Source organism: Crocodylus siamensis, chromosome 5 (assembly GCF_052110815.1).
Source record: "Crocodylus siamensis isolate JL-2025a chromosome 5, ASM5211081v1, whole genome shotgun sequence".
Lineage (NCBI taxonomy): Eukaryota > Metazoa > Chordata > Crocodylia > Crocodylidae > Crocodylus > Crocodylus siamensis.
In genome coordinates, this window is record NC_143399.1 from 103,173,465 (window position 1) to 103,200,432 (window position 26,968).

Below are 26,968 nucleotides of genomic sequence, written 5' to 3' on the forward strand. Positions count from 1 at the left end.
ATCCCTGATGATCAGTTACTACCACCACAGTTTAAACAACTCGTTGCCTCCTTTTTAGTGCTTCTCACATTTTTTACCTCAATCTTTTCTGCCTTTTCTGAGCAACTGAAATCAATCTGACAAGAAACATGCTGCTTACATTAACTTTGTCAAAGAGTGCCAGTGCCTTTGACTGTGTTTTGGGAGTCTGTTTCTGACCAGCTTCCACATCTCTACAATTTGGCAAAATGCTGCATTACTATTCCACCCAATTCAGTGCACTCAGAATATGCAATCTCAGTGTACAGACCAGGATTCACACTGCAAAGACAGAGGATGTCAGCTGCAACTGCCAGTGGATGCTCCATGCTGGTATTTAATAACTAACATGAATTATTTCCATCAAGGTTAGCACAATTTAGTATTACTAAACTTTTTGTAGAATGTTAACAATAAATCATTATTTTACTTACAATTTATATTGTACATAAACTTATATTCATAATTTAAATTTAGATTAAATTAAATTTAATACTTAGATTTATAATAATGTGGCAATGTACTTGATATTTCCATAGTCATTGCTATTTAAATATGTCACAGTTATTGCCTCTCAGCCAATCAATAGCAAGGGGCAGGGCTGCCAGAGCCCCTTGGCCAATCAGTGGTGAAAACAGCTCCATGTGCCTCAAACAGGCTGCAAAAATCCCATGTTTTAAGTATGTGCCTACATATTGGCAGAGGTTCAGCTAGGCTCAAGGTTTTAGGTCTATAAGCTTCTTGTGGTACTGTTGATCTCAAGTGATTGATGACTACAGAAAACTAACATCAATATAAGTGTATGAAACTCACCTCTGGGGACCTTGTTTTTGCCTTCTGGGCTGAGCACATCAATATAAGTGTATCAGACTCACCTCTGGACACCTTGTTTCTGCCTTCTGGACTGAGCACAATGTTGACTGAGTACAACTGCTCTTCTGAATAAGAGCTCTCTCATAAGGTTCTACAAGGTTCCCCTCTCTTTTCAATATGTAATGTTCTTGGTCTATCTATAAAACTCATTCTAATACTGGGCTAAAGACAATGAATTTCTTACCCAGTGTTTTATAAATGCTAGGTTATGAAAAGGATCCTCAACTTAAGAATGCATTCATTGTCATTTGTCTAAAATAATTCAATGTTATTGACCCATAGAATATACTTAAAAGCCCACTTCCCCATAATTTAGGATCAGGAATGAACATACTGAAGGCCTGTCTATTGATAAGAATATTTTTTCATGAGAATTCATTTTATTACTGGCTATTTTGCCCCTTGTTTTGAAAGAGACTGAGGGTATATCCACACATGCAAGCATGTGCACTTCCAGCAGCTCAAATAGAAACAGTGCAAATTTGAGCCGGGGCTTTTTGCCTCAGTGCATGTGCCTGGACATGCACTTTGGGGTGGGGCAAATTGTGCCACTTGGAGCAAAAAAACCCTGCCTGGCTCCTCCCAGGTCTGCAGCCAGGGGGACCTACAGCCTGGGGCCAGCACCTGTGCTGTCCCCAGCAGTATAAAAAGCTGCCCTGTCCTGGCCCCAGCAGTACAAAAAGCTGCCTGGCAAGTACCTCAGGTGTACTCACTCTCAGGAGGTGGCTCTGCCATGAGGCCCCAGTGATCCCCATCGCAGCTGTTACTGCCAGTGAGAATGGGGCTTTATTTTTCTTTTTTTAATTACCAGGATGCTGGGGTCAGGCAGGGCAGTGATTGGGGGCTTAGGGACAGGTGGGGGATGGGGCCGAGCAAGATAGCGAATGGGGGGGCAGTGAGCAGGGGCTGGAGGGTGTGGGCAGTGCTAGTGGGGGTCCTCCCGTGGTCCCCTCTCCCTTCTGGCTGGCTACCAGAGCATCCCTCTGGAGGACTGGGCCTCCAGTTGCTGGCAGAACAGAGTCTAGGACCATGCCCTGCCCTGCTTTTTTCCCCTACAGTTTTTTTCCCTTGGATATACAGGGGTCTAAATTTTACCCCCATGCTGCAAATTTACAGCATGGGGAACATTTCTTTGATCCCACATGTGCCTCTTGCAGCATCTCAAAGGGCTTTGAGACACTGCAAGATGCATGTGCGCGCTTGTGTTGATGTGTTCAAAGACTTTTTTTTCATGTATCATACTAACTCAAGTAAAATAAATATGTAAAAATTAGAGGGAAGAGGTTGAAAGATTAGAATGGAATAAATTAAAAGTACATTTTTAAAATTTAACTTGCTTATTCTTTTGGGTAACAACAGTGTCCAGAAATATTTTGTTTTTACCACATTGTCAGTTTCATGTTTCTGATAAAAGTAGTAAGCAACTTCCTACCTAATATTACAAGATTTTTTAATTGTTTTTTTTTAGCTTTACTGTAGATGGGATCATGATGTTAGCACCAGGTAAAGTAATAAATCAAGAACTCTTTAGGAAAAGGAACATTAGACTGTTCCTAAGCCTTGGAAGACTTGTAGTGCTATTTTGGCTGATTGTAGATCAAACTGCTTTCCTCTGATTTTATTTCTTTTCAGTAAAAGTACTGGGGGTGTAGGAAACAGTTATTTCCAGGCTATGCCAGAAAGAATTGGAAAACTGCTCAGTTTTCATGACAGTAATACTGCATGCATGCTAAAATACATCATTTCAAAATGTAATAATGTTTCAGCTTGTATCCCTCCTTAAGAATTTTCCAGTGATATTAACCATAGGCTTAAATTCTATAATGTAGACCACAATACTATAATGTAGACCCCCTATAATTTACCACAAAGAGAAATGATTTCTTATATAGGATCTTCATGTTAGTTTTGTTATCTCCATTACTAAAATTAACACCAACTAGGGGTATGCTTCTGTGTGTAAGAGAATCACTGTGGGTAGATGGCAGAATCTGGCTTAAGAGTTCTGTACCCTGAACCATAATTAAAGTAGAATCAAGACCTCTTTACAAAACTGATGTTCTTGTTCTACTGTATATTATTTGTTAATTAGTATACCAATAGCATTATTTCCTTCTCTGAATTTAAAATGCTACATTTGTGACATCACAATTATTTTCATAGGGCAATGATGCTATATATGAGTTACAATTTCTCTGTGACATAATGCACGAGTGGATGAGGGACTAAGAAAAACCCCCACAGAGCTTCAACAATAACAAGAAAAAGCAGAAAAGACATACCAACAAGAGACATTCAGATTTATTTTGTACTTTTAAAATGGGTTGTTTCCAATGATGCCATATATAAATTATATTAGGATCAATTATATCACCAATTTAATTCTGTAGTTCTTTAGGAGGGTCAGACTGATACAGCTTGGCACAGTGGGTACATCTGGACACATCTACCCGAGATGTTTAACTGAGCAGTTGACTAATTAACTGAGCAGTAAATGGTCTCAATGTCTGCACGTGTCTCCCTATTAGGGCATATGAAACGAATACATTCTGCAGCATGGCAGGACTTGTAAATACAAGACTTGTAAATACAAATCCTACCAAGTTACACAAAGTGTTACCACCTGGAACCATAAACCACTTAGCACAGATTCATAAAAGGATCTTCAAACTTTCCTGGACAGTTATGTTGAGTACTTTATTGGAAATGAAAGCTGAAACCAGAAGGCAGTGTCACACAGCTGTATAGCAAAACTCAAAAGCATTACTGAAAGTTTCAACATCTTTTTCTGACAAAAGATGAAAAAAGTTACAAGCACATAAAAACAAGTCCTACCCTGCTGAAGAGTTTTTTTTATGCCTCGGCTAGCTCCTATGCAGAACACTGAGCCTGGTCAGAGCAGCCCCAGGCTGGCAGACTCAACCCCGGACGCTCAACCAGTTGGGGCTGCTACAACCTGGCTCAATGTGCTGTACTTTGGATGCATGTCCTGGGAGCAATAAAAACTGTGGAGCAATAATCCCCGCAGTTTATTGCTGCCAGTTAATGTCACATGTAGATGTGCCCAGTAAGTAGTATATATTAATAAATATCTGAAACTAATAGGCCCTAGGCATATTGCACTAGCTACTGATTCAGCAATAAATGACTAAATAAATAAATAACAACCTTGTCTGTTGTGTGAGCTACATAAGTACACCCACGAAGCCAAAGTTATATGCTTGAATGGCAGAGGTTGGAGAATCTTCTTTGGTATTTCATAGGGCTCTGCCAGACTTTTTTTTAACATGCTAAAGGTATGTTTTGCCACAAAAATACAGCATAATGTGGGTGGGCTTATGTGCACTGCTCCCTGCTTGGAGCATGACAAAGCTGCACAAAGATGCACTTTCCATCCAGGGGGAGAAAGAGGGCTGCTCCCTTTGCCCCCCAGAGGAGCCTATCAGTGAGTAGGGCAGGCTCATTGATAGGCTTGCCTCATCAGCTGTTCCCACCACAGAACATTTCTTATCTAACACACAATTTTGCCACTGAATGAAAGGTATACAATGACTTTTAATGCAGAGAGGTCACCTTTGAAGAGTCTGTGCCTGATATATTCCATTTACCATTCCACGTCCTCAGGATATGTACATTTCACAGTGCAGTGCAGTGTAGACATGTCCGAACTAGCTACAAATGAGCTAGCTTAGGTACTGGAAGCTGTATAGCATGGCACTTTGGCCAGGCTTCTCACTAGGATAAATCACCCTGGATTATGTGCTATATTAACACAGCCATACAGGTTCAAGTACCCAAGTTAGTGTTGGGGTAGCTTGTCATATGTTCTGCTTTAAAGTTGCACCTGTTTATAAAGTGGTGAATTACAGTATTGTTGAAGGTTTTCTTTTATATTCAGCCTTATTTAATCATTGCTTAAGTTCTGGATAGCCTATTATCTGAAATTTTTCTTTTGCTAGTGTCTGCGATATCAGCTGGCCTTGCCTTTTGCAAACAGCTTTATGGTCTTGAGTTTGCTTGCATGATATTTCTTTCATTTTCTATCATTGTGAGAAGTTTTTCTAACATAACATAGTAATAGTTTTGTTACCAGCTCAAATTAACTGAACTTGGCAGTAACCGGTTGAATCAGAGGGATGAAATGATTGGATATGTTAATGAATGGCGATAAGGGAGACCAATTGACAATTCCCAAAGTAAGACACTGGAAAAAAGCCAAATTAAGAAGTGTGTTCATGGGTCTGTTGAACAAAGGAATATGCTGACGAGATAAACTATGAGCAATATGTTGACTGCAGAGAGACCAGCATAAAAAACAAGGAGTCATCAAAGGAGCAACATTAAAGAAAAGCATAAAGGGGGCAACAAGAAAGTTAAGTGTGTCATCATCATCATCATCATCATCAACCAACCCATACAACACCTGTCTAGACCATCCCACCAATGACACACACTTTGCTCAACAGAAAAGGCATTCCTGAAAGCAAAGTAACATCTGGGATTGGATGAGATCATTGTACTGAATATTTTTTCTCTCTGATTATAGAAACTGCTAAGATAATACCTGTTGTACTAATAAAGTTGGACTTTGATTTTAGAACACTGAGTTGTCTGTGTTCGTATTTCATGTTCTATTTAAGGGTTAATTGTGCGTTAACGATCCCTAAGCACTTTCTGGTGGACAGTGGTGCTAACGTTGGCAGTGCCTTCTGACATAGTCTGCCCCTCTTTCCTCATTGTGACTCTTTCAATTTATATTCTTTTATTTTCTATCAAGCTTCACAATCCTTAGTATGCTTATTCTCCTAACATCCTATAGTGAAATAATATTAAACATGCAATTTACCTCGGCACCCCAGCGCTGTCCGCACCCTGGCTGGGTCCTCCTTCCAAGTCTTGGGCTTGGGCTCCAACTGCTCCGGGACTGTCTGAGAGGCCTGAGCACCTGAGCCCTAGAGGCTTCCAAGGTGTTTTTGCCTTCTTCTGCCAAAAGGTAGCTTCGACCAGCAGGCCTGAGCTGCAGCCCACAGTGGTGGGAGACTCCTTTTCCTGTTTTTAATCTTTTCTTTCTCTCTTTTTCTTCTCTTCTCTCTCTTTTTTCTCTCTTCTCCTCTCTATTTTTCCTCTCTCCTTTTTCATCCCTCCCCTTTTTGTTTCTTTTTATCTTCTATTTCCTTTTTCTTTCTTTCTCTCTCTTTCTTCTCTCCTTTTCCTTTTCTCATTGTTTTCTTTTTTCTTATTCATTTCTTTCCCTCCTTTTCTTTTTTCTCCTCTCTTTCTCTCTCTCTTTTTATTGTCCTCTTTTTTCTTTTTCTCTCATTTCTCTTTTCTTATTTCTCTTTTCTCTCTTACTCTTCTCTCCTGTTCTTCTTTTTCTCTCCTCTTTCCCTCTTTCTCTTTTTTTTTTCTCTCTTCACAACATCGTTAACCAAAAAGTATATACAAAAGCAAAGGTAGCATATGAATTTATTTTTTTCATCTTTTTATTTATTGTCACCAGGTTTTGAATTTTTAGAAAACCTGGTATTTACTGTAAAAAAGTAGCATTTATGATTATTAACTATATTAATGTGCAGTGCACACTGCCATGATTCACCCCTCCCTCTTTTGTTTTTCTGGTATGTCGGCACTACAGCACCTTCCAAGGTAGACAGTGGGGGGGAGGGGGTTGGCACTCTGGCCAAAAATGTTGTCTGCCCTTGCCCTAGAGCTTAGTAATTAGAGCAACTCCCTAAGAAATGGAAGAAAGGGACTTGAACCCTGTCAGCGGAGAAGGGCACTGAACCCAGAAGTCCCATGACTTGCCTAAGTGCTCTTAAGGCTAGATTACTATATAAAAGAAGAACATCACTAAAAGTTAGATATTGTAACTGTCAGCATCACAACACCTAAGTAACTTTGTGAAATTTTATGCAAATTACTCTCTCAGGGTTACAGAGGAATCCTTTGTCAGAATAAGATAGACCTAATGACCTAGCCATCTTTTTTTCCTCTCAAAGCCACCCTCTGTATTGCTTCTCTCACTTGTTCTCAAGTGCAATCTCCACTGTATATCTGAAGAAGTAATATAATTAATTAGCAGCTTGGGTGACTGAGTTGCCATCAGCCCATCTTCATGTGACTTCATATAAACATGTTATATGACACACTTGGGAATTCAACCAGCAACTACAGATTCTGCCCTATTGAGAGTCCAGAACTAGAAAGGGGAAATATTTGTAGGAAATAGTTTATTTGCTAATATAGTTTCAGCTCTTTCGAAGCCATTCAGAGTTTGACCTGAATTCACTGACTAGTTTTGTCAGGGGGGAAAAAAACTGGGTAAAGGAACATTCACAAAATGGAAGGACTTTCCCTTTTACATAATAAGCCTGTGATTAAAGTACTCATTTACCCAGGACACTGGATACCCAATTTCAATCCCCTCCTCTTCCTGAGATTTGAACCCATCTTTTTGATCCTCAAGAGCGTGCCCTAAGAACTAAGCTATAGGACTAGGATAGACTGTTCTTAATGTCTCCTGTTAATGTTGTTTCTTTTTGTGTGAACTACTTGAACTCAAGTCTTCTGGGTGTGTGAATGCTCTAATGCTTGGCTATAGGGTCTTTCTCTGACTGAATGGATGTTTTAGTTCCTGCTCTTAAAACAAAGTGATTAGTATTATCCTGTTTGGGAAGGGAGTGAATTTGGATTTCTGACATCAGAGATAATGTATGGACTACCAGGCAAGGGTTTATTCAAATGTGGGTCTCTCATTTTCTCCTCTTGATGCCATTCAACTTTATATAAAATACATATTTATACAATCATGAACTAGTAGAGCCCACATGTCCTTGTTTTGTAGGAAAGGGCTTTATCCACCAAGCTACAGACGCATTTCCCCTGTTTCTCTGGCTAAGTGACTAATTATGTTGTCTATTCAAACTGGGAACAGGATCAAAGAGAGAGAAAAATAAGTGCTCACCCTATGGGATGGGTCTTCTGATTTTTCTTTGCAACCCCTAAATTTTTCTGGGACTTTCAATAGTCTCAAACACAATACAAAACCTAGCCAATGAACCCATTTAATTTGGGTTCAGACTGACATCCAAACGTTAGCATCACCAAGTTACACAAAGTGTTACCACCTGGAACCATAAACCACTTAGCACAGCTTCATAAAGGATCTTCAAACTTTCCTGGACAGTTATGTTGAGTTTTCTGTTTGAAATGAAAACTAAAACCAGAAGGCAGTGTCACACAGCTGTATAGCAAAACTCAAAAGCATTACTAAAAGTTTCAACATCTTTTTCTGACAAAAGATGAAAAAATTTACAAGCACATACTTTGCTCAGCATTAGACAGCTGTTTCAGCTTTCAGAAGGAAACAAACCATTTCACTTACGGCAAAATAGCAAAGGGAACAAGGAAATATTATGTTGCAAAAGTCAACACCCAGAATAGTACAGAAGAGTTTATGCAAATTACCATATGCCAGGCGAAGTTGACTGAGCTTCAGCTAATAACAATTTCATTGTATTCTCTTCGTTTAGCTCATAAAAACCAACAAGCCCATCTAATGGTTGGATAGTGACCTCTAGTACATGAAATTAATTGGAAGTTTCAGTCCAGTTCTCACTGGACAATTATGCAAATTATTTAGTATTATCAGAATTGACACCAGTTGACATCCTTTTAGACTGATGGATTCATTGATCACATAGCAATGGATTTCATTAAAGAACCATAGTGATTTTGAAACCTCTAAATCAAGCAGACAAAATATGAATATTTATGACACTGTGCTCTGAAGCTCAAATTTAGTCTCTAGCACCAAAATGCAGCAGAGAAAATAAAATAGAAAAATGCTAGGGAAATCTTTGATTAAGGAATGGATATTCACTGGATATGGATGCTGAAATTTTCACAGGCACCATAGGGATGTTTTGGTACCATTAAAATAAATAGTGGGGTGAGTGGTAAATTCCCATCACAAGCATTGAATAATCTCTGATGGCACATTTGAACCTGGAGCTAAAGAGCTTTTCCTGTTGATCATAAGTTTCATACAAAAGGCTGTATGGCAAGAAGTAGTCTCCCATCTAGCAGGATACCAGGTGAGTTATAGATTTAGACATTATTACTGACATATTGAATGATAATGGGTGAGCATGTTAACATCCAAAGAAGGTTTTTTAAGCAGAGGCCTAACCAATGTGTGATGAAGTTCTGTTGGCACTCTTCCCTCCTGAGGAGAGAAAAACAGTTCCTCATCAATAAAAGGTCTCATATCTCTCTAGAGCTTTCAGAAGCTTTTCAAGATGTGGAATTATCCAACAGGTAGTTACTTTACAGAATGGATGTTCATTGCTGCATAGTTCCACTTAACTCCTTCCCTCCCCTGCACCAGGAAACCTCCCGACTCCCAACCTATCTGCATTTCCAAAATTAACATCTGACACAGAGCTCTGTCTATGGGAACATAAGAACTATGGTCAGATTAAGGAACCCCTCTCTTACACATACATACGTATATGACCCAGTTGTGGGATGATGTCTATAACTGACTTGTACTACATGTGATAAACTACAAGAAAAATGACTAATGCCAGGCTGCACAGACAGGTAGGAAGGAAATGAGTACAAATTTAGCTCCAAACCCTTCTTCCCAATGCACAGATGAGCTGTTTGTACCAAGAAAAGGGATATTCATTGATTATTTCCAGGGGGGAAAGGGAAGAAAAGATCCAAATGTGTGACTATGATAGAATGTCCACCTTACAGTCAGAGATAAAACTGCAGCATGAGTAGGCATATCTGGAAGACCTTTGCTGTATCTGACTTGGTAGCAATTGTTGCTGAAGTTACAGCAATGTTAATTAGCCTACCAAGCAAGTATCCCTTCATGGTGCAGACTATACTGAAATCTGTGTAGCTTCATCTTCACCCACAGGTTTACCCTTGCTAGCCCTATTAAAGATGGCAAAATATGTCTATATGGATGACATTCACATATCCTAGCTGCAGTATAGACATAAACTAGTTATAACTCACTCCCTCCTCTGTTTCTTGGACAGTGCAATTTACTGTCCCCTACTCAGAATGTATTGCTAGGTATTAATCTCCCTTATAGGGAGCACTAGTATTTACACTTGATGGGAAGGAACAATATAAATTAGGCAACACCCCTCAGGGAAGGAAGAAACTTTTATGACTTTCTTTTTATTTTATTTCAAACTTTGTAAAAAAATTATTTATAAATGTTTAAACTTCTGCTATCACTTTTGTTAAACTATTGTGAAGGAGTGCCCATCACACCAATGTTTTATTGGCAGCATCTGAAAATATGTGTTATGAATGTTACAGTTTAGGCTGATGTAATTCAAGCAAAATTACCTTATAACAAAGAAGCGTCTAAAAATATAATATTAAATAGTAACGTGATTTGACATGTCTAATACAGAAAAACAGTGAAACCGACAGCTAAGTAAGTCTTTGAACAAACCCTGACACTTCTCACTGTCTTTTTTTTTTTTAACATTACCTTTCAGCTATGCAGCAAACAATAGTGCTTTGAAGTCCGGAAAGCTTTAAATTGTTTCTGCGTAATCTAAAAAGAATTGTACTTTACATGATACAAAATGCATGCAAGATCTGTCTTTCCTTCCATAGAAACTACTTTGGAAAACCATTTAAAACATGTTGTAAAGACTATGTAGCACATTTCTCCAATATAATCCTCAGAGAGAGCTGTATCCAGTTTATAAATAAATCATCAACATGAAAAGACATAGTAAATGTAAGCCGAGGGAATATCAATGCTATACTTAAACCAAGGACATTCCAAGCTAAGCTTTGAAGATAGAAACAACAGAAGTCTCAAGGTTTTGTTCATATATGGATTCACAAATGGGATAATTAAACAGATCAACCAACAACCACTTGTGAAATGTTCCAATTTTTCATTGTATATAAAGTTTCTAAGGTCACAACTACAGGGATATACTTGGAAGTTCAGATGCTCTACTTGGGCTTCAGTCTTTACACGTTACACCTCAATTTGCTAAAACTTCATATCCTTAATTTATGCTGTGGTGGCTTGCCATGATGGAACTAAATCTCTTTTACACCTTGCATGCATTTACACATGAGGCTGTCACCATAGCAACGTGTCACAGCGACGTAACTCACTGGTATAGCAATGTAGCATCGGAAGGCACAAGCTGAGATGCCAATGCTGTGTTGCCGTAGTGACAAGCTGCCTCATTATAGCACATTGCTATGGTGATGTAGCATGTAAAAATAACATGCGCCTCTGGGATGGTGCTGTAACAGCTCTTACTGTGTCATCATTTAGTATTTCCGAAAGGAACAGGCAGTGCAGTAACAATGGCAGCACAGGGGACGTGTGTAGACATGCTTTATTTCTTATTTCAGTACTTCACCAAAATCCTATACGGTAGGTCATTTGCTAGGCAAGGATTTTTGCAGGTGATATATTTTACCTTATAGTCAGAAGGAATACAGACAAGCTTTCACGTACCAAGTACTCTTTCTCAGGCTTTTTGTCATTTGACAATTTTGGCAAGGATACATAAAATTTCAGATTAATTTTAACAGAAAATACAATTACAATAAACAAACTAGCCTAGATTTTCAGTAGTGACTAATAATTTGAACTCACTTGTCCTCCTTGAAGCACTTTCTGAAGATGTAAATTCCAGAGCTCAGGTACTCAGCACCTTGTTAAAATTAGATGACTCAAATTAGGCACTCAAAATCATTAGCCACTTCTAAACATGTTGGCCATCATGCATCCTTCTAACTTTTAAGAGATTTAATATTTTTATTTAAATACAGATGTCCTCCACTGAGTAGAATAGCTTACAACCTCATATGCCACTATATGATTAAAGATTTTAATTTCAGAAGGTGGTTCAAGAAAGTTCAACCAATGGTTGGCTGAACTTTCATATTCAAATACCTTATTCAGCCACTTGATCCTCAGCTGATATAAATTGGTGATTTGCACCAGCTGAAATTGACAGCCTGTTTATTAAAGAAAGATATTTTGAAAGAGAAAACAGCACAATGCTCTTGTTGCCATTGATTTCTAATCCTGAATGACCTTGATTTTTAGTTTATGAGTCACACACCGCATATCAACCTATTATCGTTGAATATATTTAATTTCCTATTTTGTTGAAAGGTTTTTCAGAGAGGAAACGAGATTTTACTTAGAAATATAACAGAGATGACAGATAGCCCATATCTCCTACAATAAGCATTTGACAATTTTATAACATTTTATACATATCTATTTTTCTTCCATAAACTTTTATGACTATTTTTATAGCATGTACTATGTACCCAATGAACCATAACAATCTGAATCCTTATAATAGCTGATATTAGAAATGAATATTTAACTAATTCTTAAAAGCATATAATATAAAGTAATTGAAAGCCTAAGTCCTTTCCTGCACAGCCTTATACCTTTGTGAATTGTCCCACAATGAGATTCAGCAGCATGAATCAGGATTACTCACACTGTAAAAATTTGCAGGATCAGGCTCTACAAAAGCCCCCTACCTGAAGTACTAAGTGTCAGTACTAGTTACATTTAGCAAAATCTTAATAGATCTCCACAAGCCAAAGCTGTTTCAGTGAATAAAGAAGGTAAGACTTCCAAGAGCACCACTGTGCTTTTCATACTCCTAAAAGAGTATTCAGCTTTAAAACTTGTATGATACATTTGGAAACCCTTTAGATGAGACCTATTCAGGTTGGTTTGAATGCAAAGTGTAATAAAGCTAATAGTTTTATTTATATAACACTAATCATATAGAGCATTGCACAGATGCACAAAAAGACAAAGAGCTTACAGTCTCATGCTTTCATTGTATAAAGCGATACTACGGTACAGTCTCAAGCAGCATCAACACAGAGCTCTGTTGACTGCAATCACTCTCTATCAACTGGGAAATCAAACCTTAAGTGCCTAGTGCAACAAGACAATGTACGGTGCAAGACAAACCATTTGCAAAAGAAAAGGGGGAAAAAATGGAACTATGGCTAAGGACAACTCATGTTTTAGGAAATAATCAGACTTTAATGTAGAAAGATGAGCAGATTTGGTCCCTCTACTATAGACTGGAGATTTAAAGAAAAGATCACTGAAGGTGGCTTGGGAGGAATATCTTAGAAGTTATAAAATCATAAATGGTGTGGAGAAAGTAAATAGGGATTTACTTTTTTACTCCCTCTCACAATCTTAGAACTTGGGGACATACAATTATACAATCAAGTTAAAAACAAATAAATATAAGTTATTTTCCAAACTGCATGTAATGAACCTTTAAAACTTGCCACCACAGGATGTTGTGGAGGCTAATAACTTAACCAGGTTCAAAAGGGGACAAATTTGTGGTGGGTATATCTATTGGTGGGTATTAAATATGATAGCTGGGGATACAATCTCCAGATTAAGACTTCTTGGCAAATTGTAGAGGGACAAAGGTAGGGGACAGATTAGTCTGGATAAACCCTAGTTCAGTACTCTTCTCCCTAGCATTCACTCTGTGCCATTGTGAGAGAAGGGGTACCAGGCTAGAAAGACCTGTAGTTTGATCCTGGTAGAATATTTTTTATGTTCTTTTGATTGTGTCAGCATACACTTTAATTAAGATTGGCATGGAATGGATATTGCCTATCCTCTCATTCCTAAAATTCAGGCCTAAGACAGACTGCTGGGAGGAATATTGCACAAGTTTCGTAAAAAGAATATTTCATATTCTACAGCAGTGGTAATCAACATTTTTTTTATTTATTTTTTTTACAAGCCAAACTTTAAAATCAGAAACAAGCTGAGGGCTGCAAAGAAAACCTTTGTCTGTGTGGTGTATTCACAGTGAGCTTTCTGAACACAAGAGGTGGTGATGCAGCCTCTGGCCAGATCCACTACTTACTTCAGAACCAGGGGGCAAGAAAGGATGACATCCCTGGGATCTAGAGCTGCACAAAAGCTGTGGCCTTGGCCAGAGACTGGGTTGATATGCCAGCAAGCTCAGAGACCTGTGCATGTGGAGCTCCATCAAGCTCACATGCTGATGAACTCATGCTAGAAACACTCTGATCATACAGGCTTCACAAGCTATATCTGGTCTGTGGGCCCTAGGTTAAGCACCACTTCTCTAAGGTTAGAAACAGATGTTGCCTTGGTGCCTCCATAACAATTTTTATGGTGGCACAAAGCAACAGCAAATAGACACTACTACCTTTTATCACAGCCACACTGAGGTGTGACAAAAGATAGTACTAAACTGTGCTGATTTATTGTAGCAGCTGTCCTTTTGTTTTATGGTGGGAGAGCAAAGGCAGCCAGAAGTGTCTGCACTTTCTCACTGCCCTGGCTTTTACCTGTTTCCAGAAACGTACCCCTGGGACCTCTGGGGCATGTCTCTAGAGATGGGAAAATTGGGTTTCCCACTTGCAAAGACATACCCTAGACAATCTCTGGGAATCCTGGAGATTGCTGAGGGCACATCCCTGAAACCAGCAAAATATTGCTCGTTGTCCCACAACGAATGGGACAATGTGTAATGTGCATTTCACCCAATGAAGCAGATCAGCTATGCAGGGACACCTCCTAGCAAAGCTAATCAGCTTTTATGGGAGACAACTATTTATAGTCTAAAGTATCAGAATCTCTGTGTAATGTCATCTGGTTTCTTCCAATACCCACATTTTCTGCTTTTTGTTCCCACACTTTGGTTCCCTTATTTTGACCTTATAACCCTCATTCCTGTTTTTGTCAACTTAATGTTACATTTGTGACTTCTGTCCTCCAATGTCAAGATGTAAATAGGCCGGTACTTTTTCAAATGTAGTAAGGAGTAACTAAGGTTCTTCTCAGCCAACAGATGCTGGCTGAAAGATCTCAGACACACTTTTACTCTGAAAAACGGTATGTATTTGAAACCTATAATCTCCCCCCACAAATCTACTTATTATAAATGTTCCATTTTTTCCATTGGCCTTCACACCTTTAGTGATTTTTTTGCTAAATGTTTTATCAAAAACCATATGAAGCATTTGCAAAACATTTATTTTCTTTTTCATTTCATTAAACATTTGAAATGTTAACCAAAAAGATCAGTTTTTATTAGCTGAGAACAATAGGTTTCTTTTCTGCAAATGAAAGTGGTCAATTCATGATTTAGCTAGAACATAAGTTCAATAGAATTATAATTAATAATAGACAACACGGTTACATTGTTTAATGGAAAAAATGAATCCTGTAAAACAAAAGGAAAAATTTCTAATGAAAATTTTTCTTTTCTTTTTTTTTTAGCTAATGTTAGTAGTTCAGGGAGAAAATATCCACTTCTGCTAACCTCATGCTAATTAGAAATATCTTCAAAAAATACACATGCATTGGCCTACATTTTAGGAAGTTACTAAAAATCTTGGTTCCTACCTTGTTAAAGGGACAAAAAATGGTTCACAATTTGCGTATCTGGCCTCTGAAGTATTTTAAGCTGTTCAGTCAAAATCTGAAGCATCTCAAAACACTGATCAGTTGTGGAATGTACTACTTCTGCATCTATGCCTTTGTATAAGTATATGCAAAACAATACAGTCCTAACTCTGGACCTATAAACGGTGGTTCATTTACCTATATATATAAAAATCAAAATTACACATTCTACATACAACATACATTTTAAAGTTATAATGAAGTTATAAAATAAAGCTTTCATTGATTTACTGTAAAGATAGAGTATGCCAGCAGGGGGACCACAGGTTAGCTAACAAAAATATATACTCTGAGTTACAGAATCATAATTGATGATGACGTGATTCACAATAATGTTATCAAACACAGGAACAAAAGAGTCACAAGCGTAGTACATTAGATTTTGTAGTTGTGTACATGCACCAATATTTTGCAATAGGAAAAGTTAATATTAGTTAAGAAATAGTTATTTTAAGGTTGCAGAAAAGCATACCCAATCATATAATTAAACAAACAGAAATCTGTTAAAAACATATATTTTAAAGGCAGATACTTCAGCATCCCACCAAGTACACCACTGGTATCTAAAGTATCAGATACCTAAGGAAATGCCTACGTTTGTTGCCTTCACATCTTGTCAAACTGGTCCCGGGAGGAATAAACAACTCAGGGGAATACTGGCAATTAAATGAATGCATATTTATTTAGAACAATGGCCAACATTTCAAAAATAAGTATTTTACTCTTTTTGGAGGGAGAGGGGTGTTGAAAGTTTTTCAACACAATCTGGATAAACAAACAACATAAACACACTCGAGTAAGATGCAAAACAGTGTAAGCGGAGACTTTCTAGCTTTGTATTATTTTCATGGACAAGAATTGTGCTAGGCTGCTGTAGCAGTTAAGCAGACCAATATTCTGATAATTATCATCCTCTATTTCAGAGCCTAAGTTTTATTTTGCTTATTTTCACCCCAAGTTAAATGTATAGCACTGTTTAGGTTTTAATCCAGTAAATGTTGACTAAACATAGAAATCGATGTAGTTTTGCCTGCCCCAGTCTGTGGGGAGCCTAAACAATGACTCTGAGGGGTTGCAACTACTTCATTTCAATGGTTCATTAACTTTGAATTTGAATGATGGTTATTATTTCAATGGCTGCACTTAACTATTTCACAGCTGATCAAAGTGGATACAAAATGGGAGAGATAATATTATTATAAAAATGGGTGAATAAAGGAGTATCTTTCTGGGACAGTATGAAGAACTGTCACTACTGGTTTCCTCATGTATGCACATACATTCATGCATACTATTTACCAGTATTTTGAGGACATCACACTATTTTGTCCGGAACTTAGCAATGTATTACGGATCCTAAAGTTGTGTAGATAGATAAGTTATGCAGCCTTTTATTATTCGTTACATACATCTATAATGTCTCATGCAAAGTATTTTTTTTAACTCCTTGGTACTTTTTATTATGTTTTTTCTTCTTGTACAAAGCCTCCAATAGGAAAACAAATCATCCCTAGTGATCCTTTCCCAATTCAACACTGCAGGAGAAGAGACCAGAGGGGAGGAGAAAAAAAGGGAAAGGAAACAAAAAAGGGACAGAGAGATTGAAAGGAGTAGTGGAACAAACATATACAAAAACATGATGAGATTATTCAAAATGTTTTTAAAACAAACAAAAAGGAATTTCATCAACAACATGAATACAATTTTCTACATATATGTTCTTGTATGCACTTAATACAATGAGGCCCACATTTCTTTTGGAAATGTTGGAGTGTTAGCTCATCTAAGTGCTATCAGAACTAAAACATATATTAAAGTCAGTCTGATGATCACTAGCAGGTCTTGATCAGATAAATCCCCATATGCTGCCTTGAAAAGTAGGGGGTGTTTTAGCTACACAATGTCTCTCCACTGACTAATAAAAACATAAGAAATCCCAAATTATTTCACATGTTTTTAAGGCAAACAGTTGTTCAAATACCAGATAAAAGAGGTATTAAATCAGAGACGCATGATCAAACGTTGTCTTGGATCACAAAATGTCAATATATTTGAGAAGAAAAGTTATAATAACAACTTGCCATTTCTTTCCTCATACTCAGTTAAATTGTGACTAGTATTTGTGTGTGCAAATTAGAGGAGTTGCCTCCCAGGATGTCATCTCTACCCACCTGAAAGTTTGTGGTAACTGCAGTGCCTGCACTTCTAAAGAATGGAGAAGCCTACATAGTGCAGGGTAGAAGGAAATATTGTGGTTGGATGAGATACAATCACACCTCCTAGGATGTTCCTCCCTGATAGGCTGCAATTGACAGAGCCCAAACTTCCCAGGTAGAACACTATTTAGCATTTTAAAAGCTGATTTGTAAATGTTAAGTTATTTTGTGGATTAATCCTAGGAATAACAACACTGGCAGCAGGATCAGGAACCCCTTCCTACCTTGCTACAAAATGCTGTGATGCTGCAGCAGCCAAATCCTTTTTAATGTAGCCTTTTAATTCATTTACTGATATTACTGGAAATGTTTTAACAAATTACAAAGACACAACAACAAAAATGAATTAACTATAGAATTAATGTAACAGAGTAAGACTGAGATCCAAAAAGAAAGAAGAATCTATAAAGAAATGCTCAGCAATAAATTCAGAAGAAAAAATGCTGAACTAATCAAACAGTATTTAAGAAAAAAGAAAAATACAAGCTTTATACTCAGACCCAAAAAGCTCTCTCCAAAATGTGTTTTTGGACATGTTTTCCCAGACACATTTCTTCCCCCCACCTCCCAAACAGGAGAAATCAGCTCTGCCATCCACATGAAGTATTTTAAATGGTCAGATTTTCAAAAGCAGAGCACTAACAGGGTCCCATCCAAGTCAACAGAGAAACACCAAGTATTGCTTTGGCCCATGGCACTGACCCAGATGTTAGACTCCAACCATTTGAAGTTTTATTTCAAGCTCTCTATGATTATTTATAAGAGCATGGACATAAGGTTACCCACAACCATTTTCAAAGACATCCCTTTTGCTTTCAAAATAGCTTTTGATGTCTTTTAAAGCTCTGGCTCAAGGCTTCCAAGGGAATAACACTTGCAGTAGGGCCAACCATCCTTTGCCATTTCCATTAGAATAAAATGATTCATGATTCAGATTGTATAATGACATGAATTAAGGGATTTTTGCATGCAGGCAAATCATGAAGAAAGCAATGGGCCTTAAAAAACAGAATCAAGTTATTAATGACATGGAGTTGCAACCAAAATGCTGAATTTCCCTTACTACTTGTTTGTTTCCATATCTAATTTTTCTTAGTGACACACAAAGGCTCATGGGCATCTCTAAGCTCCAGAGCCAGTGAGATAAAGTTGGCAGCATAAGACCATTTAGGAGTGAAATTACTTTAAAAGTCAACTAATACAGGCAGTAAGCTTGCAAAAGGCCTTTGTAAAGGATGAAGGAGGAGAAATAAGGTTTTATGGAAGGGAGGGGGTGGAAGTGATAAGGTCTGAGGGAAATCAGAGGCATAACTGCAACGTGGCAGCCCAAACACTGCACTGGCAGCAGTGCCGGCTGCCATTTTGGCACCCTCTCTAAGTGGATGCCTGGGGCACCAGACTCAAGTGCCCACCTTTTGTTCACTGCAGAGGAAAAGTAGGGCTGCAGAAGAGATACTGAATGAGGCTAAAAGTCATTAAATTACTGTAGCAGCATTTAAAAAATGGACCCACCTGAAAGAATGGGAAGGGCTGCCCAGCAGAGAGACAGAGTTTGTTCCAGCGGGAACACTGCAGGCTTTGAGGGCAAGTGAAGTTGTTTTGGAGGCAGCCCTGTTGGAAGTGGGAGGGGTGACGTAACCCCAGCAAAGTTTTGAAAGAGCAGTTAGCAAAAGCCCAGGAAGGGCTCTGGGCTGGGATTGGCTCAGAGCCTTGGATAAAAGGGGGGAGCAGTTTTCCCATGGAAGGGAATAAAAGAGAGAGAAGGGCAGAGGGACAGGCTGGAGACTGGAGACAGAGTCTCAACACAGCGGTTCCTCGGAGAGCCCCTAGGAGTGCCCTGCGGAGCAGCAGAAAAGGCTGCCACGGGAGAGATATAGTATCCAGTTCTTCTCTCCAACCCAGGAGCCTGCAGAGGCAGGATCAGAGAGGGGCTGATTGTGTGGAGACTCCAAGCCAGGGAAAACGTGCCTGCAGCCTGGTGACCAGGTGGGTGAGCACAGCAGAGCCGGAAGTGGGGTGGGGGGTGACTGCTGGAGTCTGCCCTGTTTTCCTTAATGGGTGAGGGGCTCCAGGGGCAGGAAAAACCCAGGGAGGGGCTGCGTTTGCCAAGCTGTGAGGTTGTGCAGGACAGGAGAGTTGCTACAGCCTGCAGCTCACTGCTCCCTGCTGAGCCGAGGAAGGGGGTCAAAAGCAGGGGAAGGCTGTCTTGCTGGGACTGCAGAGGAGGAGCTGCTGCCTGATGCCCGGAGACCCCAGGAGCATGGAGATGGACACCAGCACCAGGGAGAGTCCACAGACCATGTGCAGGAACACAGCCAGTTCCTGAGACACCCTGCCAGGGGCAGTGCACATGGGATCCACAATACACTGTGTGCAAGTGAGAGACGGTGTAAATAAGTTATTGAGGGTTTATTAGTTTGTATATCAGTGTGTTTATGTAATATTTATTTGTTATGTTGTAAATAATTAAATCTTGTAAATATTTTGAGACTTGTCTGTGAGGGTGCTTGATTGTAAGGGGAGGCTCTCCGCTCGGGGGCACTGCAGCAGCTTCCCAGGGGGTCTGGGCAGGGCTACTGGCTACCAGGTACCCCAGGATCCCACTATTTAGGTGAGGGTGCATGTTGTGTTGCGCCCAGGGTTATATTATGTTTTAAAGATATAAATATCACCCCACTCCTATAATCTAGGGAGCTAAACACTGCATTTTTCATGTGCCTGTTTCCCTATTGCTTAACATTTTCAATCTTGGGGAGAAAAGCCCAGCTGTGATGGTATGGGAGAAGAACAGAGGAAGCACAGCCCTATCAACAGTGATTCTATTAGAAAAGTCAATGGAAAAGTAATAAAAAAACCTTTAAATCTGAGGACTTTACAGTGGCAGGAAAAAACAAGAGGAAAAGAGTGACACATTTTTAAAATATTTCACAATGTAAATGACTGAGTTCCCTCAAGCAGCTGGAAGTTTTCAAAAACAAATGATACTTAAAACTCAAAAAATCATATTGTTCTGGACCATTCAAAACAAGACTGCACGGGGATGAAAACATAAAATAATTCTATGCAACTGAAGGCCGAACTTGTAAAAGCCTAAGTTTAGGCTTTTAAAATCCATATACAGATATCTGAATAAGTGGACATTTTTTGGAAGTGCTGAGCAACTCCCTATGAAGTCATGTATGATTGAATTAAACAGGTACTGCTGATCGTTCAGCATTTTTGAAAATGAGTCCACCTACTTTGGCATCCAGAGAATTAAAAGATTAATTCTAGAGATTACTTTATAAATCTTGGTAAACCGTGGCCTTGGAGCCATTAAAACTTCACTTGCTCCATGGAGGAAATGTAGCATACAGTATGAGTGCTAGTGAATAATACTGAGTTCCTGCACACCCTTAAATCAAGCAGTTGTTTTGGAGACCAGAAGTGAAATGCATGAGATAAGCAGCCCATTTCCCCCACAAATATCTTGTGTATTAAGTCAAGTTTCACCTGCAGTTCTAGAAAGAAGGAAAAAAGTAATTTCTTAATAGCAAACAAATTGCCATCAGATCCAGGCTTCTGTCTCTTTTTCTTTTTTCTTCATAGAAAAAGCTCTTTCTAAATGTTCTTTCAATAGGAAGGAACTCATGTTAAGTCAACTTTAAAACTATTTTGCTTGCTCCTTTCCCAAAAGGCACATGCCATTGTTAATTGAGAGAAGCTTCTAAAAAAGCTGACACCCTTTATCCCTGAACAAAGATTACATGCACAGTAAGTTGTAATCCTTGGCTTTGCAATATTGCTTTACGAGGTTAAGAAGATGAATGTTCATTGCTTTTAATCCTCACCATGATTTACGAGGCTCTGGGTATCCTTTCCCCAGAGCATCTACAACTGTGTGGTTGTTCTGCCTGCTGTTTAAATTACAGAGACATCTGCAAAATAAATTATGGATTGTTGTCCTAACACCAAGCCGACTTCATCTCTCCTGTAGTATTCCTTTGATTATAACAAAGGGATTTTACATTTTTGCTTGTTTATTTACTCCAGTTGTTTTTGCCTAAGTGGCTGATACTGTGATGACCTGGATTATTGTCTGTGTCATACTAACTTTTAAATGACATGACTTGTGAGTCCAGCTGTAAAAGCCTGGGGGAGAAAAGAACAACTGTAATCCCTTTTGCCGGCTGTGTATGTGCATGTGTTTGTGCATTTTTACTTCCTAAGCAATTTGAAATCCATACTGAGAATTTTGTAGCGAAAGAGCAGCACTTGAACATGCTGCAACTAAGAGTACTTAACAGCATTCTGTTGCCCTGAGTGATCTCTGTACCATTATACACTCACAAAACACACAAGTTCCCACCTCAGCTTATATGCACATATTAGAGGTTTGTTATATTTACATTAATATATTTTTCACATATGTGAACTCGTACCAAAAGCTGAATTCATTAAGGCATAGGGTGCTTTACGTGCAAAAGGCAACCGTGTTCCCTTTTGCTCCCTCCCCCAGCCCCTATTAATTCCTGCACTTGCTGTCATTTGTGGATCATCATTCTCGATGACGAGCATGTTGTCAAGCCCTGAAAAAAAGAGAACTAGCTGCAGTCTAGTGCCACATTACCAGACAACAATCTTCAAAACAAGCCACTTGTAATTCCAACTCTAAAGCAATGGTAAAAACAACAAGGAAACACATTTGAACATAGTAAGGTATTATGTTTTCAGTGGTTTTCAAGCTATGTCCCATAGAACCCTGGAGTTCCACAAAGAGACTGGGGTGATGGTAGAGCAGGCTGGGAAGCAGCATACCACCATTGCTAGGCCAAGTTGCCTGGCTCCATTGTCAGTCTTTAGGATAGGGGAAGGGGCTCCACAGCCGAAGAAATGATATGACAGGGTTCCATGACTTTAGGAAGTTTGAAAACCATCTCAGACTTCCTTATTAGACAGGAAAGCTGTTTTCAACAAATGGAAGCGCACATTTCTTCACCACGGCTCACAATCAATCTAATCAAGATACTTCTGGTAGTCAAATCAGAGAACTTTAAATTAAGCATCAAGCCAGACTCAACAAGACTTTCTTCATATTATTTTCTTATTCAACTTGGATAGCACAACATTGTTCAGTGAGGGGAGGCGGGAGGCACGCAATAGCAACATTTGACAATTGCATTGCTTAGTTCATCTCAAAACACAGATGTCTGAATTGAAACACTTCCAATGTTTTTTGTATTAGAATTTGGTGGTTTAAAGTCATTACTAAAATTAAAAATGTATATACATCTGCCATGCCGTGCTCTTGGAATAATGCGTAGCTAGTTTAGTAGCAGAATCTAACTTTTGTTTGACACCATCATAGATGCTTTAGATAGACTGGAAAGTTAAGGCTGAATGACAACTGCAAAAGTAAACACAGACTAGTTTTGTACAAAATGGAATTTGGTCAGGACAACATGATAAATATCTTACTGTAAAGATGATTTTTACAGAATCCTTAATGACCAGCACTTGCCTGGACCTTAAAAGTGCATCCCATCCAAACAACAGTACATTCAGTATTATGTTATCCCCTGCCACTCTGATAGGACATTGATGTAGTACTAATTCAGCAGAAAGACAGACATCTATGGATTCCTATAAGCAGTTCATTTTGTGTCTAATGATGCAGAAAGAGTCCTTGAAAGTATCCCTCCAAATGCTGACTGATCTGGGCCAAAAAACCTCAACTACTTAGAAAACAACACAACACAAGGTAGTATGACCTCAAATATGCCATATTTATTCAAAGACTTGCATTGTTTTCCTTCCCACTCCAGAAAGCATTGCTCCAAAACAACTAACTAATATAAAATGATTGCTACCTCCTTGGGTTATAGCTGCAGATTCCAACTCATTTTGACTCCTACCTCAGAGTGCTCTATAATTGCCATCAAACACATGACAATGCAGTGCTTATAATGGTTGTCTTTGTCTGATGTGAACATTAAATAAGTTTGGATGAAACATTATCAATAGCTTTTGTTCCCCAGCATTAGATGCCTGCCATCAATATTGGAAAAGCATCTTCGAATGGATTCTGTGAGCAAAAATTGAAGTAGACAGTAGCATATTAATATTAATAAACATGAGGGAGGCTGTGACATTGTCTTTTTTCCCTCTCTGAAAGAGCTTCTGCTGAGGTATGCCTTTGAAATGAGACATATCCCATTTGACAAAAGTAATACCCTGTAATTACGAGAAAAAAGTATCATAAAAGTGGAACTCAAAAAGAGAAAATGAGTTTCTGTCCTTTAAGAGGCACAGAGCAGACTGTAAAAGGACTTTCATTTCCTCCAATCTGTATGTAAATTGAAATAGTCTGAAAGGCATAACATACAGTACAGGCATCTGTAAATATAGTTCCTTCTACAGAACTGGTCACTTGTACAGGCCTTTGAACTGAATCAAGTATTGCTGTTGAGATGTGCACCAAATGTGCTCCATTTTTTCACAAGTCTTTTATGTCAGTTTCATGGGCCTATAACTGGTATGCATTTTATTCAAATACACTTAAACTATTAAATAAAAAAAATTTACCCTAAAAGCAAAATTGATTTTTTAAAAGTACAAGATGACTTGATTTAGTGCAGATTTTCAGCAGCTGAGAAGATCTATACATAGAAAGAAGGAAGGAAAGAAGGAAAGAAAAAAAGGAAAAAAAGAAAGCAAACAAACTCTACCTGTTAGTATACTGCCATATCATCCAAAATGTCAAGGAAGTGCACTTCACTGCTTAGCTCATTTCCCCAAGTCATCAACCAGTTGGGTCACAAGTGTCTGTCAAAGCAAGTATCCAAAAATAAAACATTCATAATCAGTTTTTGCATATTATGAGTTTAGTATATTCAAAATGTAGGGAATGTCTCAACATAAAAAAATAATGGCACAAAGAATCTTTTCTTTATGCACATTTTACATTAAGTATAAAGGGGAGTGGCTCCTTTAAGCAAGTCCCCAACTGAGAAAGTATGCAGTGGAACGAAACTGTCATGTTCCTAACAAGCTGCTTAAAAACCTGTGGGACTTTTATTGCCAATGGGCATGACTGAAGTGCATCATGCTAAGAAGTCTGTGATAATTTGGATATACTGTTGTGGCTGGATTTCCTTCCTATCATTCATCACAGCATGAAAACAAACATACAAAGATTTCTCTTCTGAGGAGATGGCATTGTGATGACTTGAGTTAATGGTGTGGTTAGTATGAAATGTTGTGTTATGTTCTGATTGTTCTGCAGTTCAACTGCGCACTCAACATCATAGGTTAGACCAGAATCATAAATTGATTTACCAGGTGCTGAACTGAAGGTATATTTAAACAATCATATAAAAGAGGTAAGCAGCATAGCAAGACTGAGTACCTGGATGAGTGAACAAATAAATGAATGAATAAATAGGACATAAGTGAAATAAATGTGATAAATTTTCAAGAGTACTGTTATTCATTATCACGGTACCAATTGATCATGTATTTGTTACTATAAAAATAGTTTTGTTTTTTTTATTTTGTATATCAGCCAAAGAAAAATGACAAATCCTGGTGAATGCAAGAGGAGCTACCAGAGACATTTTTCTATAATGTTTTTAGTGATAGTCATTGAAACACAGCGCAGTTGGCTAATTCTGCATAGCCAAAGCTCAACACAAGAAAAAGAAAGCTCTTAAAAGAGAAGGCCGAAGTGTACAATAGAATAGTGACTATTACTAAACAGTAAGATCATTTTCTCTTCCCCTCTGTCTACTACTCAACTCCTGGCTCTGGATGCCAAGCAACATGAACCACAGCAGGCCTCCTGAACTTGATAGGGACAAGCCACCCTGCAGGCTTTATGGAAACCACTGGCTAATCTGGGCTAGACACTGAAGGCAAGTTCCACCAAAGAGCAGGATTCATGTGCCAATTGGTGTTGCCCTTCAGAGGGCACAGAAGCAGGTATGGGGAAGGTTTATTATATTTCTAGTTATAATTGATTAAACTGAATAATGTGTTTCTTTTCAAGAAGGAGAGGAGTGGGGTTTATAGATAACTACAAAAAAGGAAGGTACAACGTGGAAGGGACATTAAGAGAATAGGAAGGAGTATAAGGCAAAGGAGTGGGAGTGGGTAGAGAAGGGAGAGAATATGATAAGGACATGTTTATTCTTTATGAAGTTAGTGAATGAGTGTTGGGGTTGGGCAGGGAGATCCTCTCTTAAGCAAAGGTGGGGGAGCTGGAGTGGGTGGGGTAGGGTAGATTGTTTTTGACTTTTAGGGGGTGAGTTTGTTTCACTATGTTATGGTATTACTTTGTTCTGTTTTTAAGTTACTTCGTATTTTAAATGCCAGCTACCTTTTGCGGAGGTGCATATATTCTATTTTCTCACATGTCTTATTTGATTTGGGTAAGTGCCTTGTTCTGGAAAAGCAAAATGTAGAAAAAGAAAGGTTTTTCCAGAATTATGGATGACTGTGTGACAATAGAGTAAGTTCTCCTGGAGCACCAAGTGTCCAGGGAGCCTGGCATTCCAAGACACAATCTCAGTGAAGCAATGAGAGCTCCCTGGTGTGACAGTACAGCAGCAAGGATAGGCCACAAATCTTTGCAAGGGCAGTAGTATAACTCTTACTTCTTTCCTATTAATAGTTCTTCTATAAGTTCCTGTTAATAGTACATATTGTTTCCATACTACAAACCTCATCAAAATATAAGACTACATGCAGTTACTGATTCAGACACATGCTACAGTGCTCAGTCAAGCTACAGGTATGAGAGGGTTAACAAAAGATTCTGCCCCTTCTACCAGAAACAAGCACCATCCATCTTAGCAGCCATTAGGGCTAGGGACAGAAGTTACACAAACTGATTTAAGTGATCAGAAACTGATTTAAACCTGTGACAGAACAGATATTCAGTGCACATAAACCATTTTCAAAATGGTTGAAACTGGTTTAAGATAAACCTGGTTGAATGTAGTATTGGATTTAACTAATTTGGGTCAAACTGATTTATGAACCTTCTGTCCTAGTCCCCTTCCTAGTTTAAGTTAAATCAGAGTCCCCCAGCATGTTTTCCAACCCTAGACTGGGCTGTGCTGTCTGCTCCAGAGAGCAGAGCTGGCCCTGCCCCTCTGCTTCCTAGCTGGAGCAGTGAGTACTGGCTGAGAAAGGAGTGGGAGGGGAAACCCTGACTGGGGATGCAGCCCAGTGTGCAGGGAGGAGGAGGGCAGGGGTGGGGAACTGCCCCCCTTGGCAAACCCTGGGTGGGGTCTGGGGCCAGTGAGCAGGGGAAGAGGTTCTTAATCCCCCTCCAACTTACTGCTGGCTGCAGCTGTGGACA

At 38.8% G+C, this 26,968-nt stretch overlaps 1 protein-coding gene across 1 annotated transcript in view; it reads right to left on the bottom strand.

Annotated features, from left to right (window-relative positions):
• CDH12 (cadherin 12) overlaps nucleotides 1-26,968 on the bottom strand; it is a 953,181-nt gene that overhangs the window by 601,871 nt on the left and 324,342 nt on the right. The window contains exons 3-4 of the mRNA XM_090049941.1: nucleotides 24,333-24,429; nucleotides 11,555-11,612 (exon numbers count right to left, since the gene is read on the bottom strand). The gene's annotated coding sequence lies outside the window, so the exon portion shown is untranslated. The remainder of the gene's footprint in view (nucleotides 1-11,554; nucleotides 11,613-24,332; nucleotides 24,430-26,968) is intronic.